This window comes from Cornus florida, unplaced genomic scaffold (assembly GCF_030987335.1).
Source record: "Cornus florida cultivar Cherokee Brave unplaced genomic scaffold, ASM3098733v1 CherokeeBrave_3.0.0_Hap2_Chr06, whole genome shotgun sequence".
Taxonomy (NCBI): Eukaryota; Viridiplantae; Streptophyta; class Magnoliopsida; order Cornales; family Cornaceae; genus Cornus; species Cornus florida.
The window spans coordinates 69305789-69319960 of NW_026775576.1; the positions used below are offsets into that span (position 1 = coordinate 69305789).

Below are 14172 nucleotides of genomic sequence, written 5' to 3' on the forward strand. Positions count from 1 at the left end.
GGTAATAATAAATTATAGAATATATTCTAAACCCCTTCAAAGTCAAGATTGGTTATATGAAGCCACCTTGAGTTTGAAGATAATTCTTTCCCCAGATGTAGCTGACGTGACATCGATGCTAACGTGGTTGATGACATGCCAACTGAAGTGGCAGGTGACTTGGCACTAATACTGACACCTCTGCTGCGTGGCAACTAACGTGGTAGGTGACGTGGCACAACTACTGGCATCGTTGCAGAATGTATCTGACGTTACATCAATGTTGATATGTCAAGTGACGTTGATATGTCAAGTGACGTAAGGCGGATCTATGAAGATCTTGGAGGTAGGTGAGGAGCATGAATAGGTTGACGTTGTCATCCCCGATGGTAACTACTATAAATCGATGGGTGATGAATTTGTGAAGATTCACCACGTTGAAGGCGCGTGTAAGCGAATGATGACCACTGATAGCGTGTGGTGGCGCGGTGACGGAGCTGATCCGACAAGTTAAGGTGTGAGATTACCGTTGGTGCGCGTGAAAACGCATGGAAGAGTGGGATTGCCACTTGAGGCGCATGGTGGCGTGGTGACAGAGTTGATTAAACATGTTGAGTATCTCTAAACGAGGCATCTCGTTAAACAATGAGGCTTCCCTATACGGGGCATCCCTAGGTAGGGCTTCTCTAAACGAGGCATCTCGTTGGGTTTCCCAAAGGAAGACTTAGACAATGAGGCTTCCCTGGATAGGGTATATGAAGATCTTGGAGTGCGGAAGCATATTGGTTGACCGCCGCCGTAGAGAATTGTGATACCCCTCGGATCCGAGATACGGGTTGATCAGGCCCAGGCCCGAACCCGAGGGAATATCAAACAATTAATATTTTATAATGAACACGGAATACAAAATAAATTAAGAAATGAAATTAAAGCTGGAAGGAACTAAAAATAGAATCCGCAAAATATTATAATTATTAAAATCCATCAAACCCAAACTCCAAAACTCCATCAGTTTACAACTTGGGAATCCATCTTTAGTGGGCCCCTATTAAACATCCAAACGGAAGATAGAACAACTGTAATAAACGTCCAAAAATAAAACTATAGAGAGAGCCCTACATCGTCGGAAGAGTGAATAGAGACCTCTGCTCAGCACGAACACGTCTAAGCCTGGAACTGTCGTGTACCTGAAAAATAGAAGTGGGTCAGGCCCACGCGCAAGTTCTATACTACTACAATCCAAACAGAGGCCCGATACGCATGTACATCCTAAACAATTCAACAATAGCTAATAGTCCGTAAATATATATATAGTCACACTAAAGGACTCTCACTGGACTACAGGCCGGTCTCAACCTGAATAGAGGTAACATGCTAAAACGAACACGAAGTGGGCATATATACTTATACCTAAACAGGGTACACCTCCAACCATCGTAGCCAGCTACACATCCCGATGCATATACGCTCCCTAACCATCGGTCCTGAGGCTCAAGCTCATATCGAGGCACCATAACAGTACATATATAAAATCCATCCAAAATCCCTGGTATTGCCGCTCAACAAGTAATTGCCATGACAATACAAATCCACGGGACTTAACTTTTAGTTAATCCCATCCTTATTCCAAGTAGGTGGGTAATGGTATTGCTTTAAAAACCAAACCCATCCTTAGTATGCCACCGTCCCATACCGGTGCCTACTTTCCAATCCTCCAGTAGTCAATAATACCAATAAATCAAGTATATATCAACTAAATTCCAACATCCAACATTCAATGTTAGCAGTGATAAAATAAGCATTGATAAACAGGGTCACAACAATAACATATACATGCCCAATTTAAGTTGTTCCCTTTAGTCTGATATAAAGACAGAATTAATTAACACTTCCATTTAACACCTTACAAATGACATACAGATATGTAGGGTATGTATCACAAAATCCTAACCTCCACAGTTGATACTAACTGTGATAATGTAAGCATCAAAACAATATTCACAGTATGTATGTAGACATGCTCAAATTATAGTGTTCCACAAAACCGATCTAGTGTTAAATTCAAATCCTCCTAGTATTTAAGTTCCAACAGTTGCTATTACAGAAGTTAAGATAGCTATCATCTAGACCTATCCTTTCAATAATTTATACTAGCAGTGGTAAGGAAAAACGTGAACCACAGAACCACAATGCATCCACAAACATACTTAGTCTAGGTTGAACAAGCATACAACACTACTATAACTACCAGTTTCATAGCAAAACAGATATCATTTTAGTTTGGTTTAATCTTCATTAATCCTGGAATCATTTAAGAGTGCAAAGAGTATGAAGCCTAAGGGAAAGAGTAAGGATAGAATCTTGCCTCAGAAACTTTTGTTCAAAGTTTCAACGTCGTCTTCTTAAAAAATCCCGGCGAGTTCCAAAACCTAGTTACTGTTCACGGGTACGAAACACTATTCCCGAACTCAAAATTTGATCTCCACCGTTCAGATTGTGCGACACTGAGTCATGAACCTATCTTCCAAATTTCAGCTCGATCGGACCACGGACGAAGCGGGATCGGATGTTTGATAAAATCTGGGCAGAATGGAAAAAAAACCTGTGCGACCCAGTTACTGTTCACGAGTACGAATCACTGTTCCCAAGGTCAAACTCTGATCTCCACCGCTCAGATTGTGCGTCACTGAGTCGTGAACCTCTCCTCCAAAATTCAGCTCGATCGAACCACGGACGAAGCGGAATCGGATGTTTGATGAAATCTGGGCAGAATTTGAAAAACAGCGTTTTTCCTTCTCCACTTCCACAAAACGTGTGCTTTGTTTAAAAAAACCCTACACAGACGTCTACCTTATACTTATAGAGTTTTCCTAAACCCTAGGTTCATTTAAGTCCAACTCACAATCTTAACCGGCCCATCCAATTAACGTAGAAACCTACGACGGCTATAATATAAAACCCTAATTTATACTGTAATTAAAACCCAAGTTAGATGTATTTACCTAATTATCCTATTCACCATTAAATACTTAACAAATAATCTAATTGAACAAAATAATAATTAGTAAACCCAATTAAACCAAATAAGACACACATAAAATAAGACACACATAGAATAATTAAACCAATTACACTTAAACCATTAATGCTAATTAAATAATTAAAACACTAACAAGTAATTCCAATCAAATAACTAAACTAATTACACTTAAACCATTAATGCCAATTAAATAATTAAAATACTAACAAGTAATTTCAATCAAATAACTAAAAATAAATATCATTTAAATAAATTAAATCACCACAAAAGAAAACAATTAAGCACCTAATAAAAAAAAAATAATGACACATAATCAAATAAAATGCACTTAAATAATAAATTAAATACCATTAAATACCAGGAATATCCTTTTTAAAATTAGGGGTATTACAAGAATGAGGCTAATGGTGCCATCCCCAGCGGTGACTACGATAAACTAGTAGATTGTTTACCAAAAATTGAAAGGCTCTTATACCATGTTAAATATAAAAGAGAGAACTCTGTATTATATTGATATGTATGAGATGTGTAATACAAGAATACATGAGAGTTTATATAGGATAGATCATGTGTGGAGAGCAAGTCATTACCTATATATGGTAATGAGGGTAGGTTAAGACAACTACTATATAAGGTAATGCTATATATGGTAAAGATATATTGTAAAATATATTGTAACAATACATGGTAACAATATATTATAGAATATATTCTAACAATTGTGACCGGAAATCACAAATGGTGGCTAGAAATTGTGTTCAAAAATAATTTACATGTCATGGATTCTTGGCATTTGTGATTTACATGTCATAGATTCTTAGCATTTGGACGGATTCGGATTTTATGTCGTTGGGTAAGTATCACTATCATTTTATTGTGGTAGTTCTATTGTATAATATCTATTATTATTATTATTCTTATTAGGGTAAAGTGCAAAAAATCCCCTTGAACTTTGGGGAAATCTGTAACTAATCCCATAAACTATCAAAATTACAGAAAACTCCCTGAACTATACAAAAAAGTTGCAGATCACCCCATCTGGCCAAGGTTCGGTGAGAATTGGCCATTAAATTTGGTTGAATTTTTTAAAAATACCATACTACCCTTAGAAGTATGAAAAGACAAGAGTGCCCTTAATTTCCAACAGTTTGACTCCAATATCCCATCCCAGTCAACAAAGCCAAACATGGCTTTAACCTCGTGATTTGGTCTGTTTTGCCGCCAACGAACCCAGAAACGGCGCCGACGAGGTATCCGGCGAGACCCGGCCAAACAAATTCCGGTCATTGATAACTTCGGGCATTAAACAACCTCGTCAGCACCGTTTCTGGTATATATATATATATATATATATATATATATATATATATATATATATATAACACATATATACAAGCACTAAATCTGAAATTGAGGCAAATTTTTTTATGGAGGTGGTGGTGCTGTTATAGTGGCCGTGACAGGGGATTGAGGGATGAAGAGATGGATCTAGTGGTGGTGCGGTGACGAGGGTTGAGGTTGGAGGAGGGGATAGATCTCCAAAGACGGCGGCTGATTTGGGCGAAGCCATCGTCGTTAAGAAGAGGAGAGGAACGGAGGCCGGACCAGTGTTGGGTTGATTCTGGGAAGGAGCAGTGGGTCAATTTCTGGAAGGGGAAGCCGCCGCGAAACTAAAGCTCACCGGTAATGGTCTCTGAAACCTTGTCTGCCTTGCCAGTTTGGTCGGTGATGGTCAAAAACTTTTTGTCGAAACTGGAATCTTTGTTAATTAAAGCACTGTTTAAATGAAGCACCCACCAATCTAAGATGAGCTGTGAGCTTGTGGCGCGGCTTGGCGGGATGGAACGGCAGTAGCTTGTGGTGGTGCTTGGCGGGATAGAATAACAGTCGAGAATAGCGGCTGTGATGGATCAGGCGGGGAAGGGCTAGCGATGAGTTTGGCGATGATGAACTCGGCGTTCCTTCGGTTGTGGGTTCTGTGATTGGGTTGCAATACGTTATGCTACAGGACTTTATTTATTTATTTTTTGTTACGGGATTCTGTAATCAACAGGATGGATGCCTTGCGAAGAAAAACTGAAAATAAAATTATATATATTGTAGTAAGTAATATACAAGGAAAGGAAAGATACTTCCTAACCAGATAGCAATCTGCTTTTTTTATCCAGAAATGCTGGTTATAGACGCGTGGATGTGAGACTTGGGGCCGGAAGAGGGATCTTCTCTAAAAGCAGTCGCTGATCTAAGGGTCCTGGACCTTCTCTAGTAGGATATTGGATTATGCAACTAGCCTCGCAGGTGACTCGAGATTAGCACGGTGAGCCTATGCAAGGAGAACCCGAAGTTCACCGGAAGTGAACGAGGTTACAGTGGTGGCCCATGATGAGCACTGAAAAGTGCGTATTTAAACCCTTTAAGTTTAGGTATTCTAGGACCTTTATCTATCTTATTTTACCATCTTGTATTGATTTCGTATTATTTCCATTTCAGGTACTTATCCCCAAAGTAAGCTAACTTAGCCAAATAAGAGCATAATTGAAACAATTCTGGGATTAATCAAAGATAGGAGCAAAGTAGAGCAAAAGGAAGCAAATGGTGGAATTTCAGCAACTTCGATCTATCTTAAGAAAAGTTTGATCGATCCAACTTTCATCGATCTCAGCACTTCAAGATTGATTTGAGCCATGTTTGTCCCTGTTCAAAGATCTCAAAAGTTCGATTGATCCAACTTCATTCTCTGATCGATCGAACATCTTGTTCCTATCCAAATGATTGATCTTATCCAGTTGTACCACCCTACCAACCACTTTTGTCCTTTTCCCAAAAAATATCTTCAAAATATCTCTGATTTGTTTTTATCCAAAGAGGCGCCGCCATTGAGGATCGATCCAACTTCAGTTCGATAGATCTCAGCCATGTTCGATCAATCCAAGTCCAAGGTTCGATCGATCGAACTTCCTCCAGTGCAAAAAAGTTAAATTTCAAGCTCACAAAAGTTGTCCTTTATCCAATCATTGGAGAATATTTGCTGTACAACCCCAGCTCATTTTGGGTGTCATTTGACCTACCTATATAAGGATAAGGATTACTTTTTGTATCATAACATAGAGGAACATATTGTATCACATCATATCATACCATATCTTAGAGAACTCTTAGGGAGGAAGCAAAGAAGAGGAGGAGGCTAGAGACACCATTGGAGACTCTTCATCAACCAAGGAGCAGATTTCTTCCATGGAGCTTGCCCTTGAGGGTTGGAGGACATCATCCATGAGTGGCTAGACATCCTCTTGGGGCTAGAGTTAGCCCTAAGCATGCTTTCTACTTCTTGATTTATGTATTTTGAGGGGATTTGTATTGTAATTCATGTTTGACACTTTTATATATATAGATCTTATTTATTCAATGATTTATGTGGTTTAATGCTTCCAATTGATCATTTTATTCTATCCATATGTCTATGTATGCTAGAATAGATGTTCATGTGTTTGTCTCTATTTCTTGTGTTATTGATGCATGTCTATGTATATTGATGTTATAGATCTAGAGATTTTTAAGACATAGTGCTTAATGTCATGTTCTTGTGGTTTATTTGATGGTTCATACTCATTTCTTGATGGATTGTGTCTCTCCCTTAGTTTAATTAGTTTAATTTCATACCATTAGCTTAGTTGTAGTGTAGTTGTTAAATGGAAGGATAATCCATGCTTGTTGTTGATGTTCCATACTTATGAAAGACAAGTAATATGTACCTCTAACCTTGTGATGTGTTTGGATTGTGAGCTTAAAGAAAGGATTAATGGCTTAATTTGATATGTTGTGCTATCCATCATGTTGTTTAGACAATATATGCTTAATTTGTCATCTATGCTTAATGAAACAACCACACACACACTCTACATTGCAATACATGTTCTTCCCATCATTAATCATTCATTAAAGGTGTAGAAAAGTTATGCTTAATGGTGATCTCTAAACCCCAAGATCTTTCTCTCTTTTATTCTCTCTATTGCATTATTGCTTACTTTAGTTTAATTTGCATCTAGTTTAATTCAACCAACCAACCATTATTTTGATCACTCGACCTACTAACCCTAATTTTGATTCCTCAAGCTAGTACGACAACTCAATCCCTTGGGACAATCCCTTGTCACTCATACTACATAGTATAGGTGTTAAGCGGTTTATAAATTTAAATTATGGTGCTCATTTGACACTAATTTCCAAACTCAAAGTTTTGTGCATTATTTTGTGCACCGCCCGAGAAGACACCATAGTTTTTGGCGCCATTGCCGGGGATTGATTAATTGGCAACATCGTATTTGTGGAATTAATTAGGAATTAGTACTCTTTTGATCATGTCTTTACTTTGTTTTCAATTTTTGTTACTTATTATGTTTGTTCTTGATTGACAAGGAACATTGAGCTAGGAAGCAAGCAAAGGATATTCCAAGCAAATGAGCTAAGCAAGCAAAGGAAAAATGCTAAAACTTTAAAAATTGCTAAGCTAAGCTATAAATTTGGAGTCAAAGTACTAAAGGACCTTTGTGAGCTTTTCTTTACTCATCCCTTAGTTAAATCGTCGGCCCGCGTGGAGGCTTGTAATTCAATTCTTAGATAAATCGTGAGCCCGTGTGGAGGCAATTTACTTTTTTTGCATTTTGTTTAAGCATGGGAGTATGAGAACATTGAATGTGGAGGAAGTTTGTTGATTATTGATTTGTTGTGAAGGTGAATTGTTTGTTGTTATTGCTTGTTGTGTTACATTGTGCATGCATGGTCGTAGATCATTGAGACCCACTCTTGTCCCTTTAAATTTCTTCTTAAATCCATTGTTCGAAACCCTAGGGGAAGAGGTAATTCTTGTCAATCCATTTCATCAATGGAAGGACACAATGAGGACCATGTGGAGGACCTTGGTCACATAGACCAACAAGGCATCCTTCACCTCAATGTGCATCATGATAACATGCAAGTTCCATTGGGCATACCAAGGCCATATGTTCATCCACCACAACAACAAGGCCTAGTTCCATTAGGAATGCCAAGGCCAATCTATGCTCCCCCGCCTCCCATCATTTAAGGCAACCAAGGTGCCCATGTTGCACTTCCAATTGCTAATTCTCCCTGTAATACCCCGTAATTAATTAAATAGTTCAGTGTATTTAAATTCAATTATGTGTGGATTCCTGTACCTATTATTGTGCATGCTTCATTGTTATATTAAGTTCATTTAATGGTGCATGTAAATTAAATGTGTATGTTGAAATAGTAAATTTATTCATTTAATTGTTTATTTGTTAATTATGTTTAATGAAGCAATATTAGTTAATTAGAATATTATATTTGTGTTATAAAGTATTATGATGATATAATATATTATTTTGTAATAACAATAATAATAATTATATTAGTTTAATAATAATAATAATAATAATAATATAATAATAATAATTATAAAAGTTTATTAATAATAATATTAGTAATAAATAATAATAATAGTTATAAATAATAATAATAGTATTAAACCATTGTCATGATGAAATTAGAGATTAGGATAGGATTGCATCAATGGTTATGGTTGGAATTGAAGCCATATGGTTGGGAGGATGGTTAGTTGATGAAAAAATAAGATATTTGTAATATTTATATTATATATTTTGTATATAAATTAACTAGCTTGCCTTAGAAAAAAAATAAAGGGAGTTAGAAGCAAAGTATAAATTCTAGAGAGCTATTTTATAAGAGTGAAAGGAAAAGAGAAAGAGAAAGAAGCTTGGACCGGTGTAGGCAATTTTACCCGACTACGCGCAGACCGGCGGATTTATTTTAAATCCAAAAAGGCAAGTTATTATCTACTTTTCCCCTTTGAATTAATAAATTAATTGTTTAGCCTATTTTTATGCATAGAGCCAAGGTTAGGAGGTTGATAAATTATTTATTTTATTTTATTAAATTAATGGAATTTTAATTATATAGGATGGTATATATTTATTTAATGTCCTATGAAATTTATAATGGCTAAAAATAATTACATAAGACTTTAGGGATTTTTCTAGAATTTTCTAGATTTTTCCGGGCATTTTCTGCAATTTCCGGCGACCTTCCGGCGAGTTTTCCGGTCGCCGGCAGTGGGGGAGACGACCGGAGTGATCCGGTGCGACGCGGCGCACCATAGAAGGGTGTACGCGCGCATCCTGGCCATTAGTGGAGTCTGATTGATCCGGTGCATCGCGGTCCATGATACCGCGGTACACCCGGATCCGTGGACGTTGGATGGAGGAGATGCAGATGAGATGATCCGGTGTGGCGCGCATGTAGGAAGGATGATGCAGCCAACCAACCGGAGAACGCCACGTCAGCAGGAAGCCATCAACGCGCGCGTGGCAGCGCGTGCGCGCGCGTGGGACTCTCCAAACGCGCGTGGGAGCGCGTGTGCGCGCGTGGCTGACGCCAGACGCGCGTGGGAGAGTGGGAAAGCTTGGCGGCGCGTGTGGGGAGCTCTGGGAGGCGCGTGGGGGCGCGTGAAGGGCCTCTGCGGCTGCTGGAAAAGTCCAGAATACCCCTAGGGACTGTTTTGTCATTACCAGGACCTTCACTATACATTTTGGGGCCTCGGGTTGGCATTTTTGGAATTAACGGGACATTATATTATTATTTTATTTCTCGTTAATGTCCGATTAATATTTCTAAATATTAATTGTATCAGTTAAAGTGCGAATCGCTAGTAAACATATGTAATTGATTTAACGACTATTAATGGTATTATTTTATTAAACTGTAATAACCATTAATGTTAAATTAATTAGTGCTTGGTTTTCTTCATATAAAAAACCCATTATATATTATGGAATATTTATACTGTTAATCGTATATAAACCATGATTATTATGCTGTGTGCATTTCAGGGAATAAATGGACTGTTTATTATGTCGCATTTATATTATATGGATGTGTTGCCATATAGAACCATGTGAGCTGACTAATAAGTTTAGACTCATTTATACCTTATGCATTCGTTGCGATAGACAGATGTGTGGCTGTCGGGGTATGTGGTTTAATATTATTGGCATGTGTTGCCTAATTGACATACTCGGTATATTTCTTAATATTGTTGGCATGTGTTGCCTAATTTATATGCTCAGTATATTCATCAGTACTTTGCGAGGTGTTATCACTGTGTAGTTCGTTATAGTCTGTGTTGTCAGTACCGTGCACCATGTATAATAGCTGATTTCCCGGGTAGGGAAAGGCGACACTTAACCACCTAGTGTGAGTCTAAGTGATCACCGTCTATTCTGGTTGAGGTCATGTTATACATCGGATAGTTCCCATAGGATGTATACAGATATAGTACTCATCCGATTCATAATGATTAATTTATTGGATTCTCTGATTTGGGTCATAGTAGAGAGGACTTGCTCGTGGGGTTGACCCACCATTGTTGTTATTTCAGGATACGGTCAGTATCCGTTTCAAGGCTGAGGTTAGCAGTGTGGGACCATCATCCGAACTCATCTACTCCTACGATCCAGTGCAGGGTAGAAGTTTTATGTAGTATTTCAGTTTCAGTTTTTATTTACTTTTGACGTTGAACTCTCAGGGTTATATTTAGGGATCCCTGACGTAGGATTTCCAAGTTGTAATGAAGTACTGTATTAAATAAAGGATGGATGGATGTTGTATTATTTAATGTTTCTTTCCTGTCTAAATTCTTTTATTTCCATCATTTTGTATTCCATGCTTGTATATTGCCAATTGTTTTTGATATCCCTCGTTTTTCGTGTATAAGCCTGATCAACTTATGCGTGGAAAATGTGGGGGTGTTACAGTTGGTATCAGAGCATTCCAGGTTCGAGTGTCTTAGGGATCTGTGATTACTATACTTCCGCGTTGTGTATTCTGATAATTAGAGCCTAAGTATTAGGGTTCTTTGTATTCTTTTAGTCGGTCCATTATAATGTACTGACGTTAGATTTTTTCTGAATTTAAAAGAAGGATGTCTCGGCGTGGGACAAGGAATGCGAACCGTCATCGCAGTAATTCCCCAACTCAAAATGAGAATCAGGAATTTTCTCCTCAAGTTGCTGATATCATTGCACGAGCGGTGGCAGCAGGAGTAGCATCTGCTCTACGAAACCAGCAACCTCCTCCGATAGTACCTGTTCCTGAACCAGTGGCACAGCCAATGTCATGGGACAAAGTTCGTCACTCGTTCATCCGGGGAAATCCACCAACGTTTGCGGGGTCCACAGATGTCCTGTTAGCATATCAGTGGAAACAGGAGAGCGAGCGTCATCTTCGGATGGTAATCTGTACCGAAGTGCAGAAACAGATGCTGGCTACGTTTATGCTGATAGGCAATGCATTGCAGTGGTGGGAGTCTATTACTACTGTCGATGAGAGGACCAGATTGACATATGCTGAATTTCAGACTCGCTTTGACGGCAAGTATTTTCCTATGTCAGTAAGATCAGCGATGAAGACCGAATTTCTGGATCTGCAACAGGAAGATCTGACTGTGGCTGAGTATGAACAGAAGTTCATAAATTTGTCATTATTTGCACCAGAGGAGGTCAATACGGAAGAAAAGAAGAGAGACCGCTTTGTGAAGGGATTAATATGGCCGATTAAAGTGGTGATCTTAGGTAGTCCTGCATATACTACTTATATCCAGGTGGTTAATGCCGCCTTACAGCACTGCCAGATGAGGAGTGATTACCGGAAGTCCAAGGGAGATAAGCGGACTAACCGAGACTACCAGACAGGGGAGAAAGGAAGCAGCAGTGGTGCCAAGTCCAATGATCGGGGCAGATTTCAAGGACATCAACCTTGGAAGAAAAACAAAGGAAACCCAGATGTGCAGAGGGATGGAGTCCCTAATCAGGGTAGACAAGGTGGGATACCTCAGACCGGACAGGAACAGTGGTCGGGAAATCAACAGAGAAGGCAGGCAGGTCCTTTTACGGGACGTTGTTATCACTGTAGAGAGATTGGGCATCCGGCCAAGATGTGTCCCAAAGCTAAGCAGGGACAGTATGGGCAGCCGAGACCTAATCAGCCGTTACCTCTACCGGCCCCACCGATGCCACGTGGGCAAGTTCAGAATTTTCCGGCACTTCCAGCACCACCATTTCCTCCGGGACAACCTCCACAGCAGTTGCATAATGGCAGAGTTTATAACTTCATGTCACATAATGCGCAGGCTCCTCAGGCTATAGAGGGTATGTTTTCTATACATGGTAGAACTGCTCGTATACTATTTGACACTGGTGCATCACATTCTTTTGTGTCTAGATCTTTTGTTATCTTATCTGGTATGACGACTCAGTTATGTGACCAACCTCTTAATATTTATACACCATTGGGAGTTGGCGCAATTTTACGAGAGTATAGCGGTGATATCCTTATAGATATGGGCCGACTTCGATTTCTTGCAAATTTGTTAGTGTTAGATATGCATTCGTATGATGTTATACTTGGGATGGACTGGTTATCTCAGTACCATGCTCAGGTTAACTGTTACGAAAAGTCTATTGGATTTTCTATACCAGGACAGGAGATGTATCTTCTTGTTGTACCACAACCTGATAGAGGGCCTAGCACTTATTTATTCGTTCTTGAGGAGGACTCACAGGAAGCGACTGCGGTATCTCTTGACAGCATCCCGGTAGTACAGGAATTCCAGGATGTATTCCAGGAAATTCCAGGCTTGCCACCGAGTCGAGAGATAGACTTCGTTATTGATTTAGCTCCAGGCACTACGCCTATTGCTAAGGTGCCGTACAGAATGGCACCAGTGGAGATGCGAGAGTTGAAAGATCAAATTCAACAGTTGCTCAGCCAGGGATTTATTCGCAGGAGTACTTCACCATGGGGAGCACCAGTACTGTTTGTAAAGAAGAAGGATGGATCTCTTCGTCTTTGTATTGATTACAGAGAACTGAATAAGGTCACTATTCGCAACAAGTACCCGTTGCCCAGAATTGATGACCTGTTTGATCAGTTGAAGGGAGCTACTTACTTCTCAAAGATCGATTTGAGGTCTGGTTATCATCAGCTACGAGTCAGAGAACAAGATGTTCCAAAGACAGCATTTCTCACGAGGTACGGATCTTATGAGTTTCGTGTTATGCCTTTCGGTTTAACGAACGCTCCAGCTGTCTTTATGGACTTGATGAATAGAGTATTCAGAGAATACTTAGATCAGTTTGTCATTGTTTTCATTGATGATATTCTGGTTTACTCTAAGTCGGAGAAGGATCATGCCAGACATTTACGCACAGTATTGCAGACACTTCGAGAACATCAGTTGTTTGCGAAGTTTGAGAAGTGTGAATTTTGGCAGAAAGAGGTCAAATTTCTAGGTCATGTAGTGTCAGAAGAAGGATTAGCAGTAGATCCAGCCAAGGTTGCGGCCGTTATGGAGTGGGGACAGCCTACCTCACCGACAGAGATTCGCAGTTTTCTGGGATTAGCGGGGTATTATCGCCGGTTCATCCAGGGATTTTCCAAAATTGCGGGTCCACTTACTCATCTGACTAAGAAGAATGTACCATTTGTATGGGATGATTCTTGTCAGACTGCTTTTGCTGAATTGAAGAGTAAGTTAACTTCTGCACCTGTTTTAGCCACACCTCAGAGTGGAATCGAGTATTTAGTATTTACCGACGCTTCTCGGAAGGGTTTGGGTTGTGTGTTGATGCAAGAAGAGCGACCAGTTTCTTATGGGTCTAGGAAGCTTAAGCCTCATGAGCTTAATTACCCGACTCACGATCTAGAGCTCGCCGCAGTGGTTTTTGCCTTGCGTATTTGGAGACATTATCTTTTGGGGGAGACTTTTCGATTGTTTAGCGATCATAAGAGTCTACAGTATTTGTTCACACAGAGGGAACTGAATATGAGACAGCGCAGATGGTTGGAATTCGTGAAAGACTATCACTTCTCTATTCAGTATCATCCAGGGAAAGCGAATGTTGTAGCAGACGCACTCAGCCGCCGACCCTATGTCAGCCTTTCAGCTTTGTTTACAACAGAGTGGGATGCTTTGAAGACTGTTGATGAGTTAGCAGACGCTTTTATGGCATGTGTGGTAGTAACTCCTTCTATCATTCATCAGGTCATTCAAGCGCAACTCTCAGATCAACAGTGTA

The 14172-nt window shown here is 39.5% G+C and overlaps 1 pseudogene; it reads left to right on the plus strand.

The window, feature by feature from the left end:
• LOC132314290 (monocopper oxidase-like protein SKU5) overlaps nucleotides 1–14172 on the plus strand; it is a 41267-nt pseudogene that overhangs the window by 8077 nt on the left and 19018 nt on the right.